This window comes from Helicoverpa armigera, chromosome 1, assembly GCF_030705265.1.
Source record: "Helicoverpa armigera isolate CAAS_96S chromosome 1, ASM3070526v1, whole genome shotgun sequence".
Classification (NCBI taxonomy): Eukaryota; Metazoa; Arthropoda; class Insecta; order Lepidoptera; family Noctuidae; genus Helicoverpa; species Helicoverpa armigera.
This window is the reverse complement of record NC_087120.1, coordinates 13,525,734-13,550,801: the sequence shown is the minus strand read 5'-3', so window position 1 is coordinate 13,550,801 and position 25,068 is coordinate 13,525,734. Positions and strand designations below refer to the sequence as shown.

At 38.1% G+C, this 25,068-nt stretch overlaps 1 protein-coding gene across 1 annotated transcript in view; it reads right to left on the bottom strand.

Moving 5' to 3' along the window:
- The window catches only part of Pico (pico), a 50,514-nt gene extending 31,630 nt beyond the window's left edge, over positions 1-18,884 (bottom strand). Inside the window, exon 1 of the mRNA XM_021331842.3 lies at positions 18,585-18,884. The gene's annotated coding sequence lies outside the window, so the exon portion shown is untranslated. The remainder of the gene's footprint in view (positions 1-18,584) is intronic.
- Between the last annotated feature and the right edge of the window lie 6,184 nt (positions 18,885-25,068).

Genomic DNA, 25,068 nt, shown 5'->3' with positions numbered 1-25,068 from the left:
ATCCACGTAGGAGTAACTTGCAACACAGTTATAAGATAGTTAAGGCACTATGTTATATTAACTTCGTAATCGGGAAATGCGTAGGCTATCTACATATTTCCGCCCACCCTTTACGAAACTAGCTGGCAGTTTTTGAAATAGTTCTTCCGTAAAGAATAGTTTTGAAGTTTAAATTCTTTTGCATCTGCCTAGATTTTAACCCTTTAAGCCCCAAATTGTGACCGGGTTCAAGACTAGCCGGACGCATCTGAGTAGCAGTGTTACAAGGAGCTACTGCCTATCTGACCTCAACCCTGTTACCTGGGCAACCCGATACTCTTTGGTGAGACTGGTTATCTGACTTTTTGGCTACTGACTAACCAAAATGCTAAAGATGACCAAAAGTTGAATTCATTATTCATAACGGAAGATTGTTTGTTTTTAGTAATGAATTCTCAGTAGTGATAAGAATATTATCTTTGGAGTTAGAATAAAGACACATAATTATAGTCACACAGTGTTGCACGCCGTTGTGAAATTAATTATTTGGAAATTACGTCTGTTTATTTTTATCATTCTTGGGAAGAGAGGTCAGGATAACCGAAATAACATAATTATAAAGACCGGAAATTAATACGATTAATACTCAAAACTTATAGATAATTCATTTTCGTATTCAGTTTATAATATTACAGAACAATCAAACTACAATTAGAAGTTTCTATTTGTTCAAAATGTGTACTATATTATGAGATCTTAAAGGAAAATACACGAGTTTTGCATTTCAAAACATTGAATTTGCAACAAAAAACGTGTCATCTCCAAACTAGGTCAAGTTAACTAAAGACGAGGATATAATACAACTGTCAAGTAAAAAAAACTACATACTTATAAGGAAAAAATAACAACATATTTCTTCATGCGATTTTTGTACCTAAAACATATTTGAGTTTTCTGATAATAACTTTACGCAATATTGAAGTGAACATAAGGTAAGAAACGTAATAATGTAAGTACTTATGTTAGTTTTGCACTTCGCACGCAATGCTAATAATAATATGGCCGCAAAATAAACGAGCGATGTAAATTCTGATCACACTTTATTTGCATTATGATAGTCGGCACGGCTCAGATACAGTAACAGATAACTTGTGGTTTAGGGTTCTCTGTGCATTTTATAAGAACCTTCCGTAAATAATATTTTAAGTAAATAATATTTTAAGAAATAAGTGTAAGTCATCCTCCGAGCCTTTTTTTCCGAACTATGTTGGGATCAGCTTCCAATGAATTAAGTGTAAGTAATTATTGAATATGGCATGGTACGTGATATACGATTTATCCGAAAAAAATGTTACGTATACGTAGAATTAGCATTAACATATAACAATGCAGCCAGTCTTCTGCGCACTTTTCCGGAGGACTGTGATGTGGAGGAATACTACCTACGTTTACATTTATTAACCCCTCGTATTGTATTGATCCACGCGAGACACAATTGATTTTCTATTGTTTTCTAATTAGCGGCATACGAGAGGTTAAGCAGCTCATCAAGAATTTTGATTTCCAAGTCTAACCTCAAATAGGTAGATACTGCTACTAACTTGTTACCTTGTTCCAAACAAGCATCCATAAAACTCAATTTAAAACTGCCCACTTTTTATAGCCACAGATATTGTGTGGAATCTGTTTACGTATGTAGGACTTTGCTTACCGTACTGTTTCTCAGAAAGTGTAACCACTAGTGCAACCTTCGAGATCACACGACCGACCTAAACACGGGCCTGACAACCCAACAACTTACGAACTTCTAATAATAGTGATTGTTCAAAGAAATATTATAGCGTTTACTCTATTTATGTTGATAGCATTGAGTGTAAATAAGATGACGTCAGCCTCGATCATTGTTTTCAAGACCAGCTCTGAGCAACGTGATGTTTTGGTTCTTACCTGTTTCATCTCGATGTTTTGAAATACTATGACTAGCGGAACGCCAATATATTTGTCATCAAGTCTATCTGGATTGGTGTGTAACATAACTGAGTACCATGTGTCTGCGTGAATCAATATCAACAAGCTCTTACCGGTTTCAATAGGGCTTACGAACTATTCAAAAGAGAAATAATTAAAACAGAAATGGACTGCTCTTTTTTATTGTTTTTGTTCATTTCGTTATATCTGTTTTTTCTATAGCTCTTCAGGACCGAGTTAACCGACCGAATTTCCATGTGAGTAGGTACTAAATGTACCTAGTCAATGTACTGTTAATGTGTTGATTCATATTATTTTAAACTTCAAGTAAGATGCAAATGTTTTCGTCGCTTACATTTAAACCCAAGAAAAGAAACAATGTACCTACCTAAGAACTTAAGGGGTTACAATACACTACGAATTCAAATTGTATGTTTAGGGTCAATTCACACTGAAAGAGCAGCGGCCGGCAGCGGCCGGCAGCGGCCGTAATTGCAAGGGATTGAGCGTGAGCGCGGCGGGCCGCGCGGCGCCGCGCGGCTCCGCATCGCGCCGCGCTCTTACATTTTCCGTGCTCTTACGGCCGCTGCCGGCCGCTGCTCTTTCAGTGTGAATTGACCCTTAATCATCATAATCATGTGAGCAGGAAACTAGAGAGAGAAAAATATATTACTTTCATTGTAACGTCCCTTGAAAAGTCATACTTATAAAGAACTACACTTATATATAAACAGAAACAATGCAATAATTCGGTGCGGCATATATTTATGCACGTAAGTACTTGCACTCATTAAGCGACAAATGTACCGTAACTGGCAGCGCATACGCTGCCCAATGAAAATTGAAATGAGGCGTAGAGCGCGCCGCGCGGTGCCTGTCATTCCCGAGTGATGTACTCAAAAACACGTTAAAATTTACCAAATTACTCGTAATTTTAGTGTGAATAATTGAGACAATTCTTGCAGCCTGAGACTAGAAAAAACCTTGAATATGTTTCCTAAGGTTTAACTCGCATGATCGTGATGTTAATGTGAGACATTTGCACTGAATCGAGTCTTTATCGATATGCATTCTTAATCTACAAAAAGACTTCTTTATATCAAAATTGCAGTTGTATCTTTATTCTAAAAGAAGTAAATCTCGTTGCGACTCTGAAATGTAGTTTCTGCCTTTTGGACAATTACCGGGTCCCGGCGCCGACGCGAGCAGAGAAACCGAGTACGTAATTAAAGTAGTTGTACACGATTATTTCGAGTGTGTCGTCCTTGTAACGAATACTAGCTCGATGAATCAATTGAGAGCTCGCGATTATCACCATTCAGTAAAAGTGATGTCGCTTGTAATTCAAGCGCCACCATATAAAATGGAAAATTACTCCTCACTTCAAACCTGTTAAGTTTCATAAATATACTTAACAGTTATGCAATAGTTCAAAAGTTAAATAGAATGGGAAGTATGAAATCGATTAGCATAAACGTGTATTTCCGACTTCCCGATAAGCTGGTACATTCGATAACATATGTGATAATATTATAGACGAGTGTAATATACGCGAGTCTAGGCACGTGTTGTTTTGCCCCGAAACCACCGGAAGGATGTCCCGGGAGTGTGCGCGTGAGTTGAATCCGAAGCTTTGTATGAACAGTTTGACACGCGACGCTTATGTGGGCAAGTATTAACCAGTAATATGTTCTTCCAGTGTCAAGTAACTGGATTCGATGACGATACCAACAGGATAGAGTGGAATAAAATTATACTTAGTTGCCAAATGGAAATAAGAATTTCTGTCTGTATCGATGCAATTTCGAAACAGTTTAAAAACGGATTTAGATGATTTAGTAATCGGAAAACAGACGTCTGCTAGCTGTAATAATTGTCGGCCATGTACCTAACTCTGGTAACTGGGTTGAGAAGGTCATATACTCGTAGATAGTCGCTCCATCTAAGACAGTCCATCTTAAGTTGGCTGAGGTCTGGCTGAGTACCAATATCCGCATCAAATAAGTTGAGAAAACTCCAAGCAGGTTCTAAATCTCTAACAGCGTTGTAAGGTCCAATTTCTTGCTTATTTTTAAACGACTTTAGATTCCAAGTAACATAAAATGTAGACTGCAGTTTATTTCAATCACAGCGTGTATTTATACGGTCGATGGATCTATGGACTGCAATCCATATTTTTAAAATGCGTAGGTCTTTTACGGTCCAAACTGGTGGACAATCACCAATCAGATTGGACAATACTATGAATCGGCTGTGATTTTAAATGCAAAAATGCTGTCGTGATGACCCTTTTGTTTAAAAATATACAAAAATGGAGGATTAACACGTTTGAGCCGATTTGCAAATATTATGACAACATTGTAGTTTTTGCGATTCACTAGTGTATAATTGTTTAGTGCTACAAGACAAGGCTTTTCAAATGAACTTAGTAAATTAAGTTTTGTTCTATCAAAGTCATCTACTTAGACGGGCTGGGTTCAACGACTATGTCTAGACTAATAGTCTTCGTGCTAGCTTCACATGATAAAGCTAAATGGGGCGCCCCAAATCGCAAGACTTCTGTCTTTCAACGTGGTTCAATTTGTCAGATCTGACCTTAGATACTGAACCGGAATATTGTCTACGTATAACTGTTATAGTAGTACTCGTTTTTTTTACTGTAAGTATTTAACTTCTCAGTAAACATTAGATGGTTGGTATACTGCTGACCTAATACTTCAAATATAGTCACAATATCTTTTGAGTCGAGTTGAGATACATCCATGCCTTATGCAGATGTAGTTTGGAAAGTATCAAACATAATACATCGGCTGGCCGGAGTATTATTGTTATGATAATACTGGCGATTTCATCTGACGCGCCATAAGTTGGCCGAGCCATACTGAAAGAGAATCGAGGCCGTGCGAATTGAAGATGATTTTAATATTTGGAGGTGTCATGTTGGGAATGCAGTGTAGGTAGGCATGTTAGTAGTGGCGGTGTGGCGTAGATAAATTATTTTATTAGATGCGGCCACACGCAGGCGGTTCGGCGAACCCACTCAACGAGCATAGCCGTCGCCGTCTCACGAGCACAAACCACCAACATGACGTCTTATATGTTAGTAGCTAGGTATAGTGTCGTCATCCACAGATTATTATAAAAGAAAATACAGTCCAAAGGGTTTTTGTGCTGTTTTCACCAAGAGACAAACTTGAAAAATGTCAGGTCTTCCCAAAAAGGAGCTTCGGATTCGTAAAATCTATGTAATGATGTTGACATCCTAGCAATGTCTCGGCATTCGGGAAGATTGAGAAATGTGTTCTAACTCAATCTCACAAATAAGCATCAAAACGCATTGCAGTAATTAGTGTGGAAATATTATTCTACCATAAACAACACGGGGAGAATTTTCTGTTTCCTCCAAAATTTGTTGCTGTGGCTTCTTTCCAAAACTGTTTTTCTCTTGTTATTTATTATCTGAGCTACTTCGAATAGATTTCTATGCTGACACAGTCCCAATCAATGTGGCACATGGCACTATAGATATAAGCGTGGAGACCCAACACGATCGCTGTGAGATCGTGATAAAGCATGCCTGCATGAAACATAGATAGGTACATTCTAAGATCTTGTACACATGCAGATGGCCAGTGACGTGACTAAATTAGGAAAGTCACAATACTTCCATCTTATATGATCGTTGATAATAGCTAGCCACTAGGAGTTTGTATGTCTTGGTAGGCTTCACCAAAAATATGTAATCATCATTACTTTGATTTATAATTTATGTCAAACATATAACTGAAGGAAGAGAAAGCTTTTTCTTCATTAAGCCTGATAGAGAAGACAGCATAGGAGAGTTGGTACCATTTAGGTATACAAATGTTAAAATTTTCGGATAGTACAAACATAATTCAATATTAAAGGTACATATTATATCATCAGGGTTTTGTATCCAAAGTGCAGTAAAGCAAAGTCACAGTGACGGGGTAGTTTCTATCTAGCAGAACTTTCAAATTCCAAAACCTTGACAGCAAAAAACAAGCTTGCCAAAAAACTAGATCAACAAAACATTGTAATAAAGTTACAATAACCTTTTTACTAACGTTTTATCAGCAAACCAATTTCGATTTCAATCCAATTAAATTAAAAAAGTGGTATACTTTAAATCAAAAGTGTTACGGATCTTTCTTTGACTACCTCTTATAATGTTGCCATCTAATACCAAAGAAATCAAATCATGGGTTGGATTTGATGAACGCGTGTTTTATTAAACACCCTTTGTTATATTCTAGGTATCGCTACGCTTAAAAGGCACATTTAGCGTGGTCGTCGCGGGTTAACGTAAGCCGCCTGGGGTCTTAGTACTCCGAGATGACGATCTACGCAGCTAGCGGGATAAACTGCCCTTATAACTTGTAGTTGTTGTTTAAGTTTCTGTCAAGTCAGAGTCCATTGGCGCCTGCGAGGCATCGGAGCGAGTCCTCCCACGCTGCTTGGTGCATTACCTAAACGACTGCACTGCCCACATAGCACGACACCCAACTTCTTCAACGTATCAAACATACACAAACGTTCCAATCTTGTTTTCTAACGGCCCAAGTTCACCGACGACATAAACGTCCGTCTTTTCTTAAAACAACTGTCGACTTTGGAAATTGAACGTGAAAACTCATAGGCAGTTGTTTTAAGAAAACTGTCGTTTATGTTGTTGGTGTACTTGGGCTATAGTCTCGCTGCGTAAATCAAAATTAATGTCTTGTCGTTGTAAACTATCATTATTTGAACACAGACATTAACGTATTGTCTGTTTGCAGTGTTCACTTGCATGAATGGGTTTATCGATTAAACGAATTTCCTGCTGGTTGCCATGTGCAATCCGCAAGTCAAAACTATGAACACCGACTAGCTAACTTCAAGTGTTTAATATACCTACATAAATATGTTATGAATACATGCACATAATTACGTCATAAATACATTTAGATCTCAGAACGTTTGTATAACTATTTTAGTGCAAAATACACAAATGAATCTTTGTTATTTTAAATACATACGGAAGCTTATAGGCTGCAAACTTAAACCTTTGACCTAAATTAGATATACTTAGCATGGAAATACATTGACAACTAGAAAAGGATAAGAGATTGTTTACCCACTCCCCTGTTTATTCCCCCGGGCGAAAACGGGAGAAACGGCCGGCAATTAGGTAGGTACCACTAACTATTTCCTAGAATAATCAGACAATAGTTATCAGCATTTTTAATTGGCGACAAATCATTAACGATAAACAATGGATTGTCACATGTTTATTCAGTAGCATTAATACGACTAATTTATTTCTATAGAAATGACTCAGTCTTTACTAACTCTTACTTTTTCTCAATCTATTGCTTCTTACACAACTGTCTAAAATAATATTACGTTGTCTGTTTGTTTCTTAATTAAGTATCTACATAATAAGTAATTAAAGTGATTATGTATGTATGCCTATTGTTTCCTGTGGAATATTATCTACATGTAACTATTTAAATAAATATTTGTTGCTAGCTGATTCTCGCGTTCTCACATAAATGAGGGAACTGCCCAGAAATTTTTCAGATTTTGAATCCTGAAACATCTGCCATCAAAGCACTTTGGGAAAAGTTACTTATCTAGGTACCCCTCTTTCATTTCTCTTTTTCTCCATATCCCTGAAAAAGGCTTTTTATTTCAATTTAACATATATACTATAATAGATCTCGCCATCACTTTCTTTAATCGATTTGTTTGTTGATTAAAGTTGCGAAATGAACACTTAGTAGGTACGTACCTATACCCCTTTCATTAGTGTAATACGCCGACCGGTTCCATACAACACTCTTATCGATACGATCAAAATTCAATCGATACCAGCGATAAATTATTTACGGGCTTCATTTAAAATTTCAGTTCCGCTATCGAATGAGAATGAAATTTGCAAACGAGATACCTATACGAGATATGAGATGTCTCATTATGAAATTCAGCTGCGTGAAATTGAGTTCCAAAAGTGATGTTATTTGCACACTTTATTGTTTATCGATATTTTATGTTGCATAGGCACCTATGATGTACGCTGTTAATGCTTTAACAATTTTATAAGAACAAAAAAAATTATAACTTCCTGTTCTACACTAAAACAACAAGGATACTAATGTATTGTTGATTGTCTTCGCAAAATACATTAAAACAATCGAAAGTCCATCTCAGAGTAAAGCCACAACTATTGACATTTAATAAATATTGAACCCAGCAGCAGCCGATTGTTTTTATATTAAAAGTACTCTAAATAGAGAACAATAAAACATTCTCGTGAGAATAATGATTGTTTTTCATTAACTCTTAATTACTAGGTTTTTGCTGCGGTGCCACTTTCTTCCACAGGGAATTATTTCGCATACTTATCCATTTTCTTTCCATTTCGGATAAAATATACCTTCCCTATAAGTAGTCTTTCCTATTGGTGTCTTGCAGAAATATTAACTATTTTTTTTCTAATCATATTGAATCAGCCAATTTCGACCACTGTTAATCGTAAGGAAATTTGAAGGAGGAAGATCGTAGGTGTTCCCTAATTGTCCGCCAACCACTTTGGTCTTGGCCAGCCCGCATCGACTCACTGCCAACATCCTTCTGCACCATTAAGTATGCACCATTTACAACTGCAGGCTACAGGTCTCCAGGAGGTATGATCATTGAACACAATGTGGTGTAATCTAAGTTGATCGAGTGACCTCCTCACCTAGTTTTAATGAGGAAGAGAAAAATTATCAAGTAGGGGAACAAGGGGTAGGTAGAAAAATGTTCTCAATGATTTCTTTCTTTTTTTAGACATCTGGAATGGATTTCCGATGACTTTTCCATTATGAATATTGCTACTGAACACGATGTTTGAATGTGAGAATTAAAACATTTTCCCACCGAACTAAGATCCTATTAAATAGCCGAATGAAATTAAATGATTCATGAAAACTCTTTCACTTGTTAGCTCGTAAATGGTGGAAGCCAGCCCGTGTAATCCGCAAGCAGAAGCAATTAATAAGCTTATTCTTGAAAGTTGTTCAGAAATGAGAAGTGGTCGCAGCGCAGCTCCGGTAAGAGGGCTGATCAGTTTGGAGAACAAGGCAAAGCCGATTACAGGAAACTATTTGTTGCAACTTAAGAAGAGTTATATTTAATTATGGTTTTGGTTTTATAACAATTGAAGTTTTATTATTGTGCACATTTTTCGGTGCTTTTGATACGGTATCATTCTCGAGAAATGACACCAACAGATGCGTAAGCAACTTTCGTAGTCACGTTGCAAACATCAGACTTTATATTAATTATTATAAATTGTAAAATCGTTACGCTGGCGCATTGCTATCAATTCAATCCGTGTAGTAAACGTTGTGCCCCTTTCGGTAAATATAGGCACCAAATAGTGTTATCTTTCACTAGGAATATCTGGCCAGCCTCGTTCCACGGTCGACGCCCTTGGGCTACGCGGGACGCGAAACGGCGCGCATACATTCATTATTATAATTCATATTGATTGCTGAGAAAACTTGGAGGTAAGTGAAAATACTCAGATACTAGAGTAAATAATCAGATAACCTTATAATCAGCACGTGCTATAATTGCAGCTAAGTGATCTGATAACTTGTGTTTTGCTGTTTGCGAGAACGCAACAACTTTCTTGGGAATGCAATTATTATTGTAAACTAAACTGTAAGAAAGTTTTCGGCGTAATACTGTTGCAAGCCCCAAGTAAAAATGATGCGAGTGCGAGTTTTTCATTTAGCACCGAGTACCATTTGTTTGAAGCATCATCGTAAAAGGTCTAAACGAGTGAGTGACAAAGCGAGCGCGCTGCATTCTCGACGCATGGCGCACTGCGAGACGCGAGAGCGAGCCATACTCTATAAATAGTACCCTATAAAAATACAACATCTTCTGGGAACTTCCGCATAAAGCAGGGCCCTTACAATTTATCGATTTTTTTGCGTCCATCCGTCTTGACTGATAAAACTAGTTTGTTTCTAAAGGCTGGAGACGAGGGCAGTGCAACAACGATATTGATTTAAGTAGCTCTGCATTTAAATCTTCTTGCATCACCTGAGTATTTACTATCAAAAAGGCTGGTCAATCTCAGTGACTGTTAAACATGTTAGAAGAAAATAAGAAAAATTCGCATTACAATGTACGTACTGGTTCAATTTAATCCGTGTACGCTATTAAATTGAATCGCAAATCTATAATCAGCGGCGTGGCGATCGGCCAATGTATCGTGAGTCACGGGCTGGCCGGGCTGCGAGGTTGCCGGCGGAAGCCCCTTCCGGTACCGTGCAGGCGTACATGCCTCACGGTGACGATAACACTACGCCTCGTATCGTTTCACAAACACCACAGAACCTCGGCCAGGGATGCCGTACCCTTGGCACGTGTGCCCTTGGTGGGACTCAGCAAAGTAATTTGGCACGTAATTTTTTTTACTATACTATTTAGTATATCAAGTGGTGTCAAATGTGTTAAAGAGCATCGAAATTCACCAGTTTCGTCGTTAACTATTTGCCATTTATTTATGCTGCAGTTTTTTTTAATAATATTTAGTAGCCAAATTGGTAGTTAAAAACCTAGTTAGCAAAAAAATGTTCGCTATCTCTGAACTGCGCCTCTGCAATCTCATGTACGAAGGAAACTTGCCAACTGGAGGCTTTCCTCAATTTCTACGTCGTGTGGCACGGCCGGACTTGGCCATGCCAAACACTTAACACTTGACAGTTCCGTTCCTTATCTAGACCTGCGGGGGAATTTATTTGTGGTAAACTGACATCTAGTTTCAATACTAATAGGCTTTTACTTAGTACCAGCAGTTTTCTGGTAAATTTTCTTAGATTCGGAGTCTCTTTAGCTGTTCGATCAAACAGGCGTTGTTCGGTCAATGGCTAGTTGTTCGATTGAAGTTAACCAGCGATGGATTAGACCAAATGAACTTCCTGTATCCCATGGATACTTCTTTGCGCACTGGGAAGGGTGCAAAGTTCTCCCCATAACCCTAATAAATCTCAACCGGGCCATCCGTTTTACTGTAAAGGCAGAGGCAAAACAAACAAACACACTTTTGCATTTTGTAAACGGAATGCCAAGGATATTAGTTGGATAATGAGCGGTCGTCACTGGTTTAACTTATCACAATGATGAGTCGAGTTTACCTATACATTTACATACGCACTTTATTTATTTGCATGGTAACATGTCAACGGAAATTAACTGCCTATGTTTGGTATGATGGCGAACTTAGTGATCCATCATCCAGGCTGACGTTTTAACTCTCGTTTAATGGAACATTTCCGGCGAAGTATGCGCCGACGCATTGCTCCGATTGTCGACACTCGGGTCAAGGGTTGACCTTTTATTGTTCGGCTATCGATAAGTGTGGCGCCGCTGTCAACACACATCACTAATGTAAGCTATTACGCTTGAAAGCTCTCGGAACTAAAATGGAAAGTTGCAAAACAAATTGGACGGTTGCAAAAAAATATGAATGTTTTATCAAAGATACTTACAAACTGTAAGTAGCTGTACGGTATATTGCCGTCTAAAGTCTGTAGTTTCAAGATTTTTTTAACTTTCGCAGTTTTGTTGAATTACTACTGCCACCGATTAATTAATAAATGGATTCGGCATGCTAACTTGTTGAGAGTCGTTTGAAGGAACTTTACACTTGATAATAGGTGAAAGGCAATTATGTTTGATGTTTCATATTTTAGGTTTTCCTATGGAATAGCTCTGTAGTTCTATCTAATGCGTAAGGCATAGGCAGGGCGCGCGCCGGAAGCTCGTCGCGTGGTTCGGTGCCATATACCGGGAGTCACCCCCCGCGAGGCGCACCCCTCCCCCCGCAGGCGCGCCTCGTCCCCCGCGCCGCACCCGACCATCTCCCTCGAGGTGAATGAACGTCTTACAGCGCATTTCTATTATGTATATTAGGTGCACTCACAATTACACTAAAATACGGGGACAATATTTATTCGGCGATCCCGCTACATTGTCTTGCAGTTCATCTGAATTGGCTGAAAGGTACGTCATCACTGTTATTAGGCGGAATCTAAATGCGTGCGAAATTTTACGTAAACAGAATTTAGTGATGGTTATTATTCTTCTAAAAATACCATGAGAGTGAAGTCTTCTGCTTGAGGATAAAAATAAATGAGTAAGTGTGTCGTTGTTATAGTAACATAAGTATTATTTGTTTTCGGCTTAGTGCGGGCGTCGGCGGCGCGCGGCGAGCGAGCGGGGCCGGGGCGCTCCCTAGTCGCGGCGCTGCGGGCAGGGCAGTGACTCATCCAAATGTCAGCTGTACTAGCACATTTTGACAATCAATCCCTATTTAACATTACGAAAGCTCCTTTTAAATAAATATTACGCAGAACGGCGAAATCTTCATTTGATTGATAATAACTGAAGATATTGCTCAACAAACGTAGCTACATTAGCTGATCAGGCAAATGTGGCAATGGACTAATAAAATTCTGATCTTTTTATCATTATCATCTTCATATCAGCCTATTGCCGTCCACTGTTGACGGTAGACTATAATCAAGGCTAAAAATCTAAGTAAGCTAACCACCCCTACCTAGAATTGCAAGCATAATTATTGTCATCAAGATACACTGTGCGAGGGTTCCGTCAGAGAAAACATGATTCCGCCTTCGCTGGCATGAACGGGCGCGGCAGTCGAGGGCGAGCAATTTCCTCTGCACTAAGACTGTCACTCAAAATTGAATCTGTCGCGACGACATGCCTGCTCTCTTGTCTTCGCTTTGTGCGGAAATAAATTGAAATAGTTTATTTAGCATCAAATATATTCAGTTTTACACTTCAAATAGAAGGAACTGGAAGGATAACGCTGGAAAGAAGCGCAGTTTCTCAATGTTTTTGAGACAAAAATGACAATAGAAAATCACCTTATTTACAAGCCAAGCTTTAAATTTTTCTAAGTTTAAAGGTAGAGCTTCGATCAACAATACTACTTATACTATATTACTGTTCGAAGAGGTAGAGTAAACACTATTTGCAGTGTATCTAACTATCTTAAATAGGAATTAACCAACCGCAACCCACAGCATTTACACACGACGATACCTCGCAACAATTCAATTCAAATCTGAAATTCGCCGTCCATATTCAGACTAAATGTCTGAAACTCGGAACTAAACTACCAGCAACGTGCAACTGAGCCCTGTTAGTCTGAATTGTTACTGAATAAACCTTCGTCTGTGATGTATCTTGTATTGTGGACCTATGTATTTAATGGTCCTCAAATGGGATTTCGTGTGCTCTCGCCTCTTGCAATTTCTGTTCTACATCTAAATTCACAGATGTCTTGTATCGTAATCAAACAGGTGATTGCAGATCACCACACACTACTGTTCTTTTTATAACACATATTTAATACAGTCTTGCAGCATTGTGTCAAGAAAAAATAATAATGAGTCTCTTGTTTGTAATTATAGGATACATTCACAATCAACAATGAAACTCTCAGAGAAAGTAAATAACTGGACGTTTGAGCGTGGTTCACGGATGTAGATTGAATGTCTTGTCCTTAAGAAATGGGACTCAAACAAATTAGAATAGAAAATTAAAAGATTAACCAACTCCAGAACCAGAGGGTTGAGAAGGTCAATGGCGGTCGCTCCATGAAAAGCAGTGGTCCTCAGCTGTATCCAGCTAGACTGGAAGCCGACCTGAACATAGTTGACAAAAGGCTTGGCAGATGATGATGTCGGAATACTTAAGCTGTATCGTGAATGACAGAAATACCAACAATTCTAGTCTGCTCATACGCAGTTAGATCGGATCGAATTACATATCGAATAACAACATGACTTTTCATGATCAACCGTTATCACTATACAATTATTATGAAATAAATAACTCTTGCGTCTGTCTGGCGGTTCTGGGATTTCATCCGCGTTGGGAAAGTTTAGGTTAGTTTATAATTAAAAGGATAACCTGGCGGAACCGGGGCAAGTTATATCGTTTACCTGATTGCAATTAACTGTTCACCAATATTTTAAAACTCCATTTATAGTTTTCAATGTCAATATTTAATATACGATGATTATAAAATCAGGCGTGTGATCACAAATCCTCTGAACAGTCATGTAACTTTAATGAAATATCAGGATAGTTTCTATCCAATTATCGATGTTCGGGTCAATTTTGCTATAAATAAAGGGACATTTTGACGCTGCCAATCCCGTTTGGTTAATAGCCCGCATAGCTCGCAGATATCGCGTCTAACCGCAAACTGTGTGTCGGCTATCGACACACGCTCGTCAAAACATTCATGTTAATAAATACGTACATTTCACTAACCACAGCTTTAATTTGTTTTGAAAACTAGCTTAATTCGTGCATTTGTAAGTAGCATCATAATTATGAAATAATCAACGTTATTTACCCACTTATAGCAAACCGCGCTACATTGTGGTTCGTTAAAATTATGGTCGCCATTGTAAATATTGTATCGTAAAATCGCCAAGCAAACACATTTAACGTGAGGGAGATTTTGGTTAGCATGGCTTGAAATAAACTGGACGTAGTAATACATGATACTTGTCTAACTACGTCTAGTTTTAAATCAAAGACCAAGTTGCGTGTTTCAAATGACTGGATGAACCTTGAACGCTTTTTTCTAGATCCTCCGAGATTTGAGGGCAACCTTCAGATCTTACTAATTGGTTTATAATCTTCAACGGTAGGAGTTGTTTGTTTCTAAATATAGATCCAAGTCTAGGTATAATTACAAGTATACGAGATTTATGTAACAAAAACGAACAGGTAAGTACCGAATAATATATTCGTCAAGATGATACAGTTAAAGTTGGAAAACCCATTGGGGTAGCCCGATCCATTGCATTTTTGTTTGTAAACCGAATGAATTTTTAGAGATAGAAAGCTTTCCCGGAAAAATCCGGAGAGCTGGAGGTTTTTTTTATTGGATTTATAGCTCAAGCAAATAAGTCTGACAGGCTTGCTTGATCAGCTTATGATTGAATAAATCTCTGGAAGACTGGATCTACCACGGAATCGATTCAGCCGCACTAATCTTAGCTTCTTCAGATTCAATTTTTATCGGTGGATAAGTTAAACCCTTCGATGAAGAATGAAGTAGAGCTTTAATACTTCTACATCTCGTTAAGATTTCTTTTAAAATTCCCATTATTTTTTACCAGATCTGAATGAAAAGATGTTCTACGATCTTCTAAGACGATAAGGGATTAAACATTAAGGTGAAAATGTGCAAGTGTGTAGTTTTATTTTTTAATTTTAAAACTAATTTTTATTTTCAGGTTATGAAATGGTGGAGCAACGAATATTTTCCCGACACCTTCCTAGTCTTTCTACTCGTACAGGAATTTGAACAGGCGCGGTGATTCACGCGAGTTGTCCATGCAGGCACTAGGTGTTTACCATGCATTGGGTCAATAACGGGCCAGTATTGTAATGAATGCAAATGAAGACCAGCCATCGCTGTTTACAGGACCGGCGCTTCAGCGGGGCTATACTGACGAACTGTGGAGCCGGGCCTAACCGCAGCACCTACTATCAAACGAGAATTAATTGTATCAAGTATACTTGAATATGTACCTACGCACAAATAATTTGCGGTTTTATTTCCGATGGGATTCTGTCAAAGCTCAAAGAACATAATTAAGTGATATTAATTAAATTGTAACGTGATTCGTTCGAGTTGAAATGGAATCGGAATTTCAGTAGTTGCTATTAATTACATTTTCAATATGCAATTTTCTACTTTGTGGAAGTTAAAATACTGTGTATAAATCACCGCATTTTATAAAACAAAGTTCTATGCGGCACGTCTGTGTTCAGGATGTTTTTTTTTATTCAAAACTAGGATTTTTAGGTGATTCATGAGGAATGTTTGGATATGTATAATTTTTATCCCTGCGAAGATATGGGTGGTTGATACTCAACGAGGTTTTGGATCATATCCCGGTCTGAATAATAAGCAGATTATTCCCTACTCCATTTGAACACCATATAATTTTCTTCCTGTTTTTCTCATCGCAAATCGATCCTTCGATTAAAAGGTAAAGGTGGGTAAGCTGAATGGCAAACCATTGATCATGGACATTATAAATCCGATGCGTAACTGATGACTGATGAGCCCAGACATCTTTAATAACCGATGATGCAACGTACACTGGTCACGCGATATTAATATAAACAAGTTTTTATGGAATGGCGGACGCGAAGGGCGATTTGAAATTACTCTGTATACCTATTTGCTTCGTATTAGAATTCATTCAATTATGCCAGGACATTTACAATGAATGTTTGTAATTGTCAGCTAGAATAACATGCGTGACATACCCTTTTAAAGTAATTTAAGGTCAGCCCCTACAATGATTGTTTTGTAAGCTTTCGTAAAGTAACGGAAAAATATTGAAACGTTTATGTGGTTTTCATACATTCCGGTGATGATACAAGTCCTATTTGTTATCAAACCGTTTAATTGATTGTGTGAAATATATTAAATCGTTGCCATACATAGCAGTCCACTATTCGATTAAATTTAATCCGAAATAGCGGAGCTTCCGCCGCGCCGCACGAGATTGTGGTTTATTTAAGCTCACCCACTGTAACCAAATTCAGATTAAACTGAAAATCCTATATTGAGAAATTTTATTTTTGCTATTTTGATTACTTCGTGTATTTAGTCTGATGTTTATAGTTTACTGATATTTTAAGTAATCGTGTTGAAAACCTAGAACCTACATTTTAGCGAGCTCTTAATTTAAACTAAACTTTATTTTTGAAAAAAATGCGACTCAGAATTGATAATGATGTTCTTGACTACAAACAAATAGTAATGCTTAGCGCATTTTTTTCGTATTTACTGAGTGTTTTAAAACTGTCTACGGATGGACTATCCCACAGAAAACCATTCTAACCGAATAAAGAATGCATCTCATACTCTACGTAAACTAACTGCAGAATATTTTAGAATTTTTCTCGAAACGACGCCGTTCAGTTTATTGGATCTCGTGCATTTCCTGAACGCTTCGCAGGGACCGGCTTACGTACCCTGGAAAAAGTGCAACACGGCTGCAGTTTGAACAACGTGGAAATTCCGTAAATGGACCACTATTTTCCGTTTAATTTTATCTCCAGCAATAGCATTGAAATATTTTGTAACTTGAAATGAAATAGAGCACAGCTTCAGATGTTATGATATAAGTTGGTACATCTGGCGTGCTTGTCAATTGGTTACGCGGCCTAACTAGGTACATGAACTGAGAACATTGCGCCATCTCAGTTATTACAGCTGTTTTATTCATATACAACCAAATGTTTATTATATCCGTGTCGACCTGCTTTTGCGCAGTTTGTGACGGCATCATTCAAATGAGTACATCATCTGCCTAGCCTTTTCCCAGTTATATTGGGACCGGCTTCCAGTCTAATTGGAAGCAGCTGAGTACCAAAGTTTTATATGGATCTACTGCCTGTTTGATCTCCTCAATCATACCCAATACCATACCCTACCAGCAACCCGATACCTCTTGGTAAGACTGGTTGTCAGATTCTGGCTAGTGGTAGATTGCTAAAGATGTGCAAATGACAACTAGACTGGGTCCCATCAACTCAACGTGACTTCCGAAATGCGGAAATCATAGAAATGAGTATGAAATGGAAACTCTTTAGTGGCAGTGATTTTGTAAGCAGCTGGCATGAGTGTCCACCCCCAAGCTACCAACGCTTGAAGTTGCAAGAATAATACGATTTGAATAAACGAGACGCCTACGGAATAGTTAAATCGTGCTTGGGTGACAAAATAGAGGCTAGTCTAGGAGAATGTTGTACATTTAATGTTAATAATTATGCTGAAGACAAGATAACACGATTTCTAGAAATGCTATAGCGTCAGCACTTACTCATATGGAGCACGTTTTATTATAAATGCGTGAGTAAGTACCTAGGTACATACTGGGAGTATGTGGTACTGAGGAAGTCGAAACTTATAAGATTCTTAATCATATCTAATAATGACAAAAAGGAGAAGGTTCATGTCAATATGAATAGATGGTGCCTAGCCATCTTCTGTAATTCGCATGTCATAATAAAGTTCCTTAGCTTAAATCTTCCTTAATTGAATTCCCTCGATTACGCATAGAGTCAATTTGGAAGATACTTTACCGATTGCGATGAAATTAAGAACGGCAGTAGTTGGAATCCTGGATATGTGTGCCTACTATACTTTTTATTCAGGTCTAGAAAATATTTCACAGAGAAGTGGTTGAAACCATCCAGAACAGCTGTATCTACTTATGTGTTAAATACTTGTCCACTAGTAAACCAAGATACGTATGGTACCTTCTCGTGTGTAAGTATATTTTATGATCTTTCAGCTAATTAATCTTGCTTACATGCGACACCTAAATTAAACGATCGTTGCGTGAGGTCTCAAATTAAGAAGGGAGGGACATATCTAGCCGCCTTACCTACCTACTAAATAGTCTGAGAACACACTGAGTCTAGCTAGGAAATGAGGACATAATTAACAAATAACTTGATATAACCCAACGACTTATCACAACAAGAAATGGAACACTTACCAGTTTCCAGATACCGCTCCAAGATTGTGAATAACAAACATTTCCAATCAGTTCAGCACATAAAGTTTATGATTCGTAACGGAAACTTGGTCCTTTGATTTATGATTCACTTTTAAATTCGCGAATTATTAGAGTCGGGGAATCGTGCACATTCTATCGGTAATACGTGATGAGCGCGCTGCGAACGTCCGTACCGCGGCTCGGCCGGCGTATCTTACCACTCCGATACCTAACTGGCTTGCGGCGCGTGTAGGCGGAAGCGTAAGTTTGTATACCACGCGTTTGTACGATAGCAAGCTGCGCATTAGATAAACGCGGCCGGCGACATCTCGTGGCGATGCCCTGTATCAAAACAGTTAGCAGGCTCTGCGTAGCTTAGGATTTTGAGCTCGACTAGCAGCGCCATCTAGGCAATTCCACTAAAACTAATGTATTGCCTGTAGTACTGAATTAACTAGACGAGTGGACTACTTTGAAACATTTGATGTAGTGTCTTGAATTGACGAAAGATGCCGCTTGTGCTGTGTTCTTGAAATGATATCGACAGTGCTTTCACACTGGCAGATTTTCCGATCGGCTTTCCCTACTACAGCAAACAGTTGCCTACAGGTACAGATATGACATTTATGACGATCGGAATATGTTGCAAGTAGGTTCACGCTACGCACGGAAAAATCGAGCTGGAAATCCGCCAATGTCAACGCACTCTTATACGTAAGTATCCAGCATTTTCGATAATTGATACACTTGACCAATTCTAAAAATGTTGCAGAAATATGATTACGTGAAATTCCAATATTTTCAATATTTCAATAAGATATGTGAAAATAGTACAAAATCCAAAACCCTCGACCTTCTAACCTACCCTAGGTATCCGAGTTGGTTGCTCTGATGCAGGTAAATACCATATAAGCATCCATTGATATCTTGAATATGAATAAGTAATCTACATTTCTCATGACATATCCAATTGCATTGCTATTCATTTGCATAATATTTCATGACCCGTTTTCAGACCCACCGTGACGTAGGTCAATAAAAAAAAAGTTAGTGTACACCTATAATATCTTTCTATATCGGGGAAAATACGCCAAATGTCGGCCTCCCCCCAAACTTCGGCCGTCTGTACATTTTCAGCTTGCATTCATTCAAAAGGTAATTAAGTGTTAGTTTTGCTCCTCGAATTGCAACCTTGGTTTATACTCTATACGTACAAATCGTTACTATCCGATTCTGTCACTTACTCTTCTCATACTGAGCGTCAGTAGCGATTGCGCCGTTGAAACATTAAATTCGCACGTAAAGTAGCTTACTCGAAGTGAATACTCACATTTTGGGGATTGATATTAGAACGATAAAACATTTATTTATTTTTGTTTTAAGCTTGATTATCACTAATGGGTTATTTTTACTATATTTTAAGATAGTTTTTTCAGCGTTTTGCGTATATTTTTCAAGGAAAAATAGGAGGCCGCCATTAGGACAACAGTTTTGACTTAAAACCGGAGTCTCGGCCGTGGCCGACTTAAAGCAAATGCAGTCTATTTTATAAATTCCTATTGTACTAATTCCGTTGGCTTAACAAGAGAATTTGCAAAGCTTATAGGAAAATAGATCTATTTTACGTTTAATAGCCAAATAACGGCCGGGGTGATATTAGTTGAATCTCGAGAAATAAGGTACAAGAAATAGGGGCCGACATTAGAATCGTAAATAATCGTAATGTCGACCAGCCTCGAACTCAAGCGCCACTATACAGGCTGATGAAAAAATATAAAAGTATTTTTTCAAAGAAAAAAGTAAAAATAATTTATTTATAAAAATTCATTATATCGTAAAGGAGTTAAGTTTAAATGTAGGAGTTGACAGTTTTGTAGGATGTTTATGGTAGCTTTATAGTTTGGGACTTGCTATCTATTAAACCGTTCTTATTAGCTTAAAAAATATAAATGGTTGGTTTAGGAATTTTTTTTGTTTAGGGGAAACAAAAAAATATTTTACTATAAATTAAACAAATACAATTACAAATGTATTCTTAGTATTATATTATAATTCTGCTAAAATAAATCATGTTAATAATATTTGTCACTGCCTTAATTTAAAACAGCCTATACCCGGCCGACATTTGGAAAAAACGCGACCGACCTTGGGCCGTGAATGGCCGACTTTAGGGTTTTTCTGTTCTCGACGCATCTAAGCCTTATTACTTTTTTCTTATCGTAGAAATATCAATCTTATGCCTATAAACATGACATAGATTAATCAAACTATCCAAAACCGCATCAGAAACTATCTTTCGTTGGAAACTGACGGTGCTATAGCGAACCGCAATCAGAAAATCGCTAAGGGGGCCGACATTTGGCGTATTTACCCTATCGATATTTATTATTATTATTTTAACTCAAAACCTGTCAGCGTCCACAAATTCCAGAATGTAAAATTAATAATGAAGTGAAGCTTCATTTTAAACCCGTTTTCTTTACTTACTACCTACTTATTATTTTATTTACACATTTTTCTAAGCCAGTTTCTACCATAGGTAGGTATACCTACTTAGTAAGATTTATATTTATTAGTATACAAATTGAAATCAATGAGACGAAATCAAGATTTTTTCGACATCTATGCTTATGTTTTCGATGAACTGTAGATCTATGGTTAATGCTCAATCCTTCTCCGTGTGAGAGGAGGCCTGTGCCCAGCAGTGGGACGATAAAAAGGCTGTAACAGTAACAGTATCTATGGCAAGATCATTATGGAAAACCGGGAGCTGATGTTTACAACGAACTTACCAAAAAGCAAGTTCTCAATTCGAATGTTAGTAGGTAGATATGCTTTTTGAATCTTTTAGCTTTACGAATGCAGACTATGTCTCAAAATTGTATAACTGTTCAGAAATATAACTGTTTCTAAATACATTAGTATTGTATTCAGTACAAAACTAAGTTGGACCCATGGGATCACAATAAGCCGTGTGGGAGTTATCTGGTGAATCGCTTTGTCACTCCAGGGCAATGCACTTTGATGACATAAACAATGCGTTGCCTCTAGAGTTGATGGACCCCAATCACATCTATACATATAATAAAATGATAGGAAAGTCAAAACTGTACATTGAATTTTTTTTTTAAAGAATTCTTGGGGGGTGATCCAAAATCGATTCTGAACTAAAATATGTAGTTTTTAGAATTTTTGTCTGTATGTCTGTTTATCTGTTTGTCTGTATGTTTGTCTCGGATAAACTCAAAAAGTACTGCATGGATTTAAATCAAATTTTGCATGACTATTCCCTGGTGGCCGGTCCAACACATAGGCTATATATTATCACGCTATCACCCACGGGGGTTGAGCAATGAACGATTAAATAAACGAAATTGGAAATTCTATATTGTCCACGTAGACGAAGTCGCGGGCAACAGCTAGTATTATATATATGTTAAGTTGTTGTAACTGCCTCATTGGTCTAGCTGTCGCAAGTACGAGGTCTCAGGTTCGACTTTCGGATTCGATGTTCAGTTTTAGAAACTTTCACAAAGCAGCCCGGAGCCTGGAAGTTGGTGATTGATACACCCGTGCATCGGAGAGCACGTACCTTAATGTCGGTCCTGCGCCTGATCTCACTCCAATCATGTCATACCATCGAGCTACCAGAGTGAAGGAATAGTGAGAGCACGTGTGCACTATAATATGTCTTGCGCAGTTACCTAGTCTCTTTACATGAGAACAGCCACCGTAGCCGACAATCGGCTAAAAGGACGTCATGTTAAATGGACATGAATATTGGTAACAGTCTGGATGAAGGCCTGGTAGCTAGAAAGGTCAAGTTCAGAAACTAGTTTCCCTTTTATTAGACGTTTTATGTGAACGCTTTCGCACGTTTTTTTACTAGTTGCAAGTTACAAGGGAAGAGCGATTTGGATTTATGAAATTTAGAAATATATATGGTAGATAATAAAAAAAAAAGATAAAAAGTGTGGGCAATTGTACGAATGACCCCCGGTAAAAAAACTTGTTACATATTCTGGCTTCAGATTGCAAAATCAAATACATCAAATTGGCCAGATAAATCGGCACTTAGTCTCACTCGCTGTCTTAGCTACTTCTGGAATAAGGGAGTATACTCCGCAGCAACATTGGTCTGTGGTGTCGTACATTGGAAACCGTTATGATGTGGATGGACATGGTCATCCAACCACGGATCGACCGCGCCAAACGCTGCTTCATCTCATGATCAATCCGACTAGTAGATACTTAGAAACGAGCTCCTCGTTCTCGACCTTACTAAGGATATTTTTAATTTCAATTTAATCTTTCTCGACTTGAGTCTTCAATATGTAGGTACGTTTAGTTGTTTTGTAAATGTTATAGGCATGGATCGATACGGCACGTGCAATGATGAACTTGGGACAGTGAGAGCTCAAAAGAGGAAATTGCGAAAATTTGCATCTTTTAATTTAGGCGGCCGCCTTTGTTTGGTAGTCGTATTTCAATTCCTGAAGCTAAAATAAACAAGTTCTTGCACTTTACTCAAACTGCAATAAGTACCAAGTTCAAATTTTGTCTCAATGAAGGTAGAGTAGAGAATGCGATGCATTTCAGTTATTTTCAATATCCTTCTGAATTCCATAATCCAGTGCTGGGGTTGCGGGATTGTTCGAAATAGTTACAGCGGCTCTGGTACATACAGGGCTCCATAAGGAAAGTAGCTGGTTTTGGTTAGTTGTATTCTGACACTCACTCACGCCAGACATATAGCGTGAGGGATTGATAATAATAATTTCCCTAATGATTTCCCAAAAATGCCCAAAAGTGCTATACTGTAACCCGGTTACTGTAATAAGGATCTCTTAGTTCACCTGACTCAGGTTATCACATTCTTCTGACACAGCCAAGAATCCATCCTCATGATAGCTTATTGCCGTCCTTTACTCTGTATGCTTGCCAATGAGCACCAATCGTCCCGGTCCGGGAATCCACGTCTAAGACGCTACATCATCTAAGCCTTGTCTAGGTATGCTTCTTTTAAAACCTTTACATTGTAGAAAACTATGCATAATGACGTTTTTAATGTTTCTATTTTCAGATTTTTGGAGCACAGTTCCTGATGGAGCACAGTTCCTAAAATTTAGACTTGTCTAGTTCAAAATACAAGCGCAGCAAAGTTGACATGACATCAGGAAATGAGAAGGCCCTCTGCATACAACGACGTGATGTTATGCATTAGGGCGTGCACTTAAAAGTGGGTTAACTAAAATATTTCACTTTTGGGTAACACTGAAACAATCCAAAATTCGAAACATCTCATACAAAGAACAATTTTGTATTGTTTTAGACAAAAAGTGTGCTATGTTTTAAATTATCAAGCTGCTTCCAGCAATTTCACTCTACTTCCCGTATCCCTACAAAATATAACTTGGTCAAGCTTCCCAACAAACTTTTTTCAAATCGGTTCAGTACTATCTAAATCTGCTTCCTCGTTATTGTATCAGTAGAGATCAATGCAAAATCATATTTTTATATCTTTAAAGTCTTCATAAGAATTTCTTAAAGACATTTCTGCAATTTTGGAGTTACACTGCTTTAAAGTGTGCGAGGCGTGGGTCGCGCTAACACGTGCCCACGCCTTTTCACTGCCAATGTCAGACTTAACATGTCATCAGGCACTGCACGGAACTGAAAGATGAGGGTCACGGGCAGACTTGCAAGCTCACCCAAATTTTTGTAACAAAACTACGAAAATATGTGTACCACTTATCTTGAATTCAACAAAAATATTGGAGCTCTTCATACTCCAGATATTGACAGAAGATTTACAATAGTAAGCTCGCTCATACTTTTGCAAAAATATGATGAAAATAATTGTGCCAATCCAAGCTTTATTTATTTAGCCTCTGCTGTCCCACTGCTGGGCAAAGGCCACCCTATAGCTTTCCATCTTTCCCTATCGGTCGCTCCTTGTCCTAGTCCTTGAGGACGCTGTCTTGAGATATATATTTTTGGGTATAATTTAGGTGGTCACCAAAAATATTTTTAAGACTCTAAGCTGAGGCACCAAATAAAATAAACAACTCCAAAAAAAATAAATTGACTTTATTAAAAGGGCACTAAAGTATATAATATTATGATCCAAAAAAAATAAAATAACATCAGAAAAATCGCAAATCTCGCACACATATTATTTTTGGTTCCCAAAATGGATTAATGGTCACCAAATTCTATCCAACTAAAAGATTAATATTACTACCAAAAATCAAAGTTAGTGACGAAAACGAATCGCTGCAAAACCGACTCCACGTAGTCTTGTCTGCCCTACCCCTAGAGTGCAATTCAAAACCGCGTAGGCGCGGAGGGGCGAGGCGGCCTGCGAGCTGAGGCGGAGGTAGTTTTAAGGCTCGCCGCTGCGGCTGAGGCTGGCCGGCTGGGCCGGCCAGCAAGCCGAAGCTGCGGTGGTGAGCGTGAAAACCACCTGTGACGATAAGCTCGC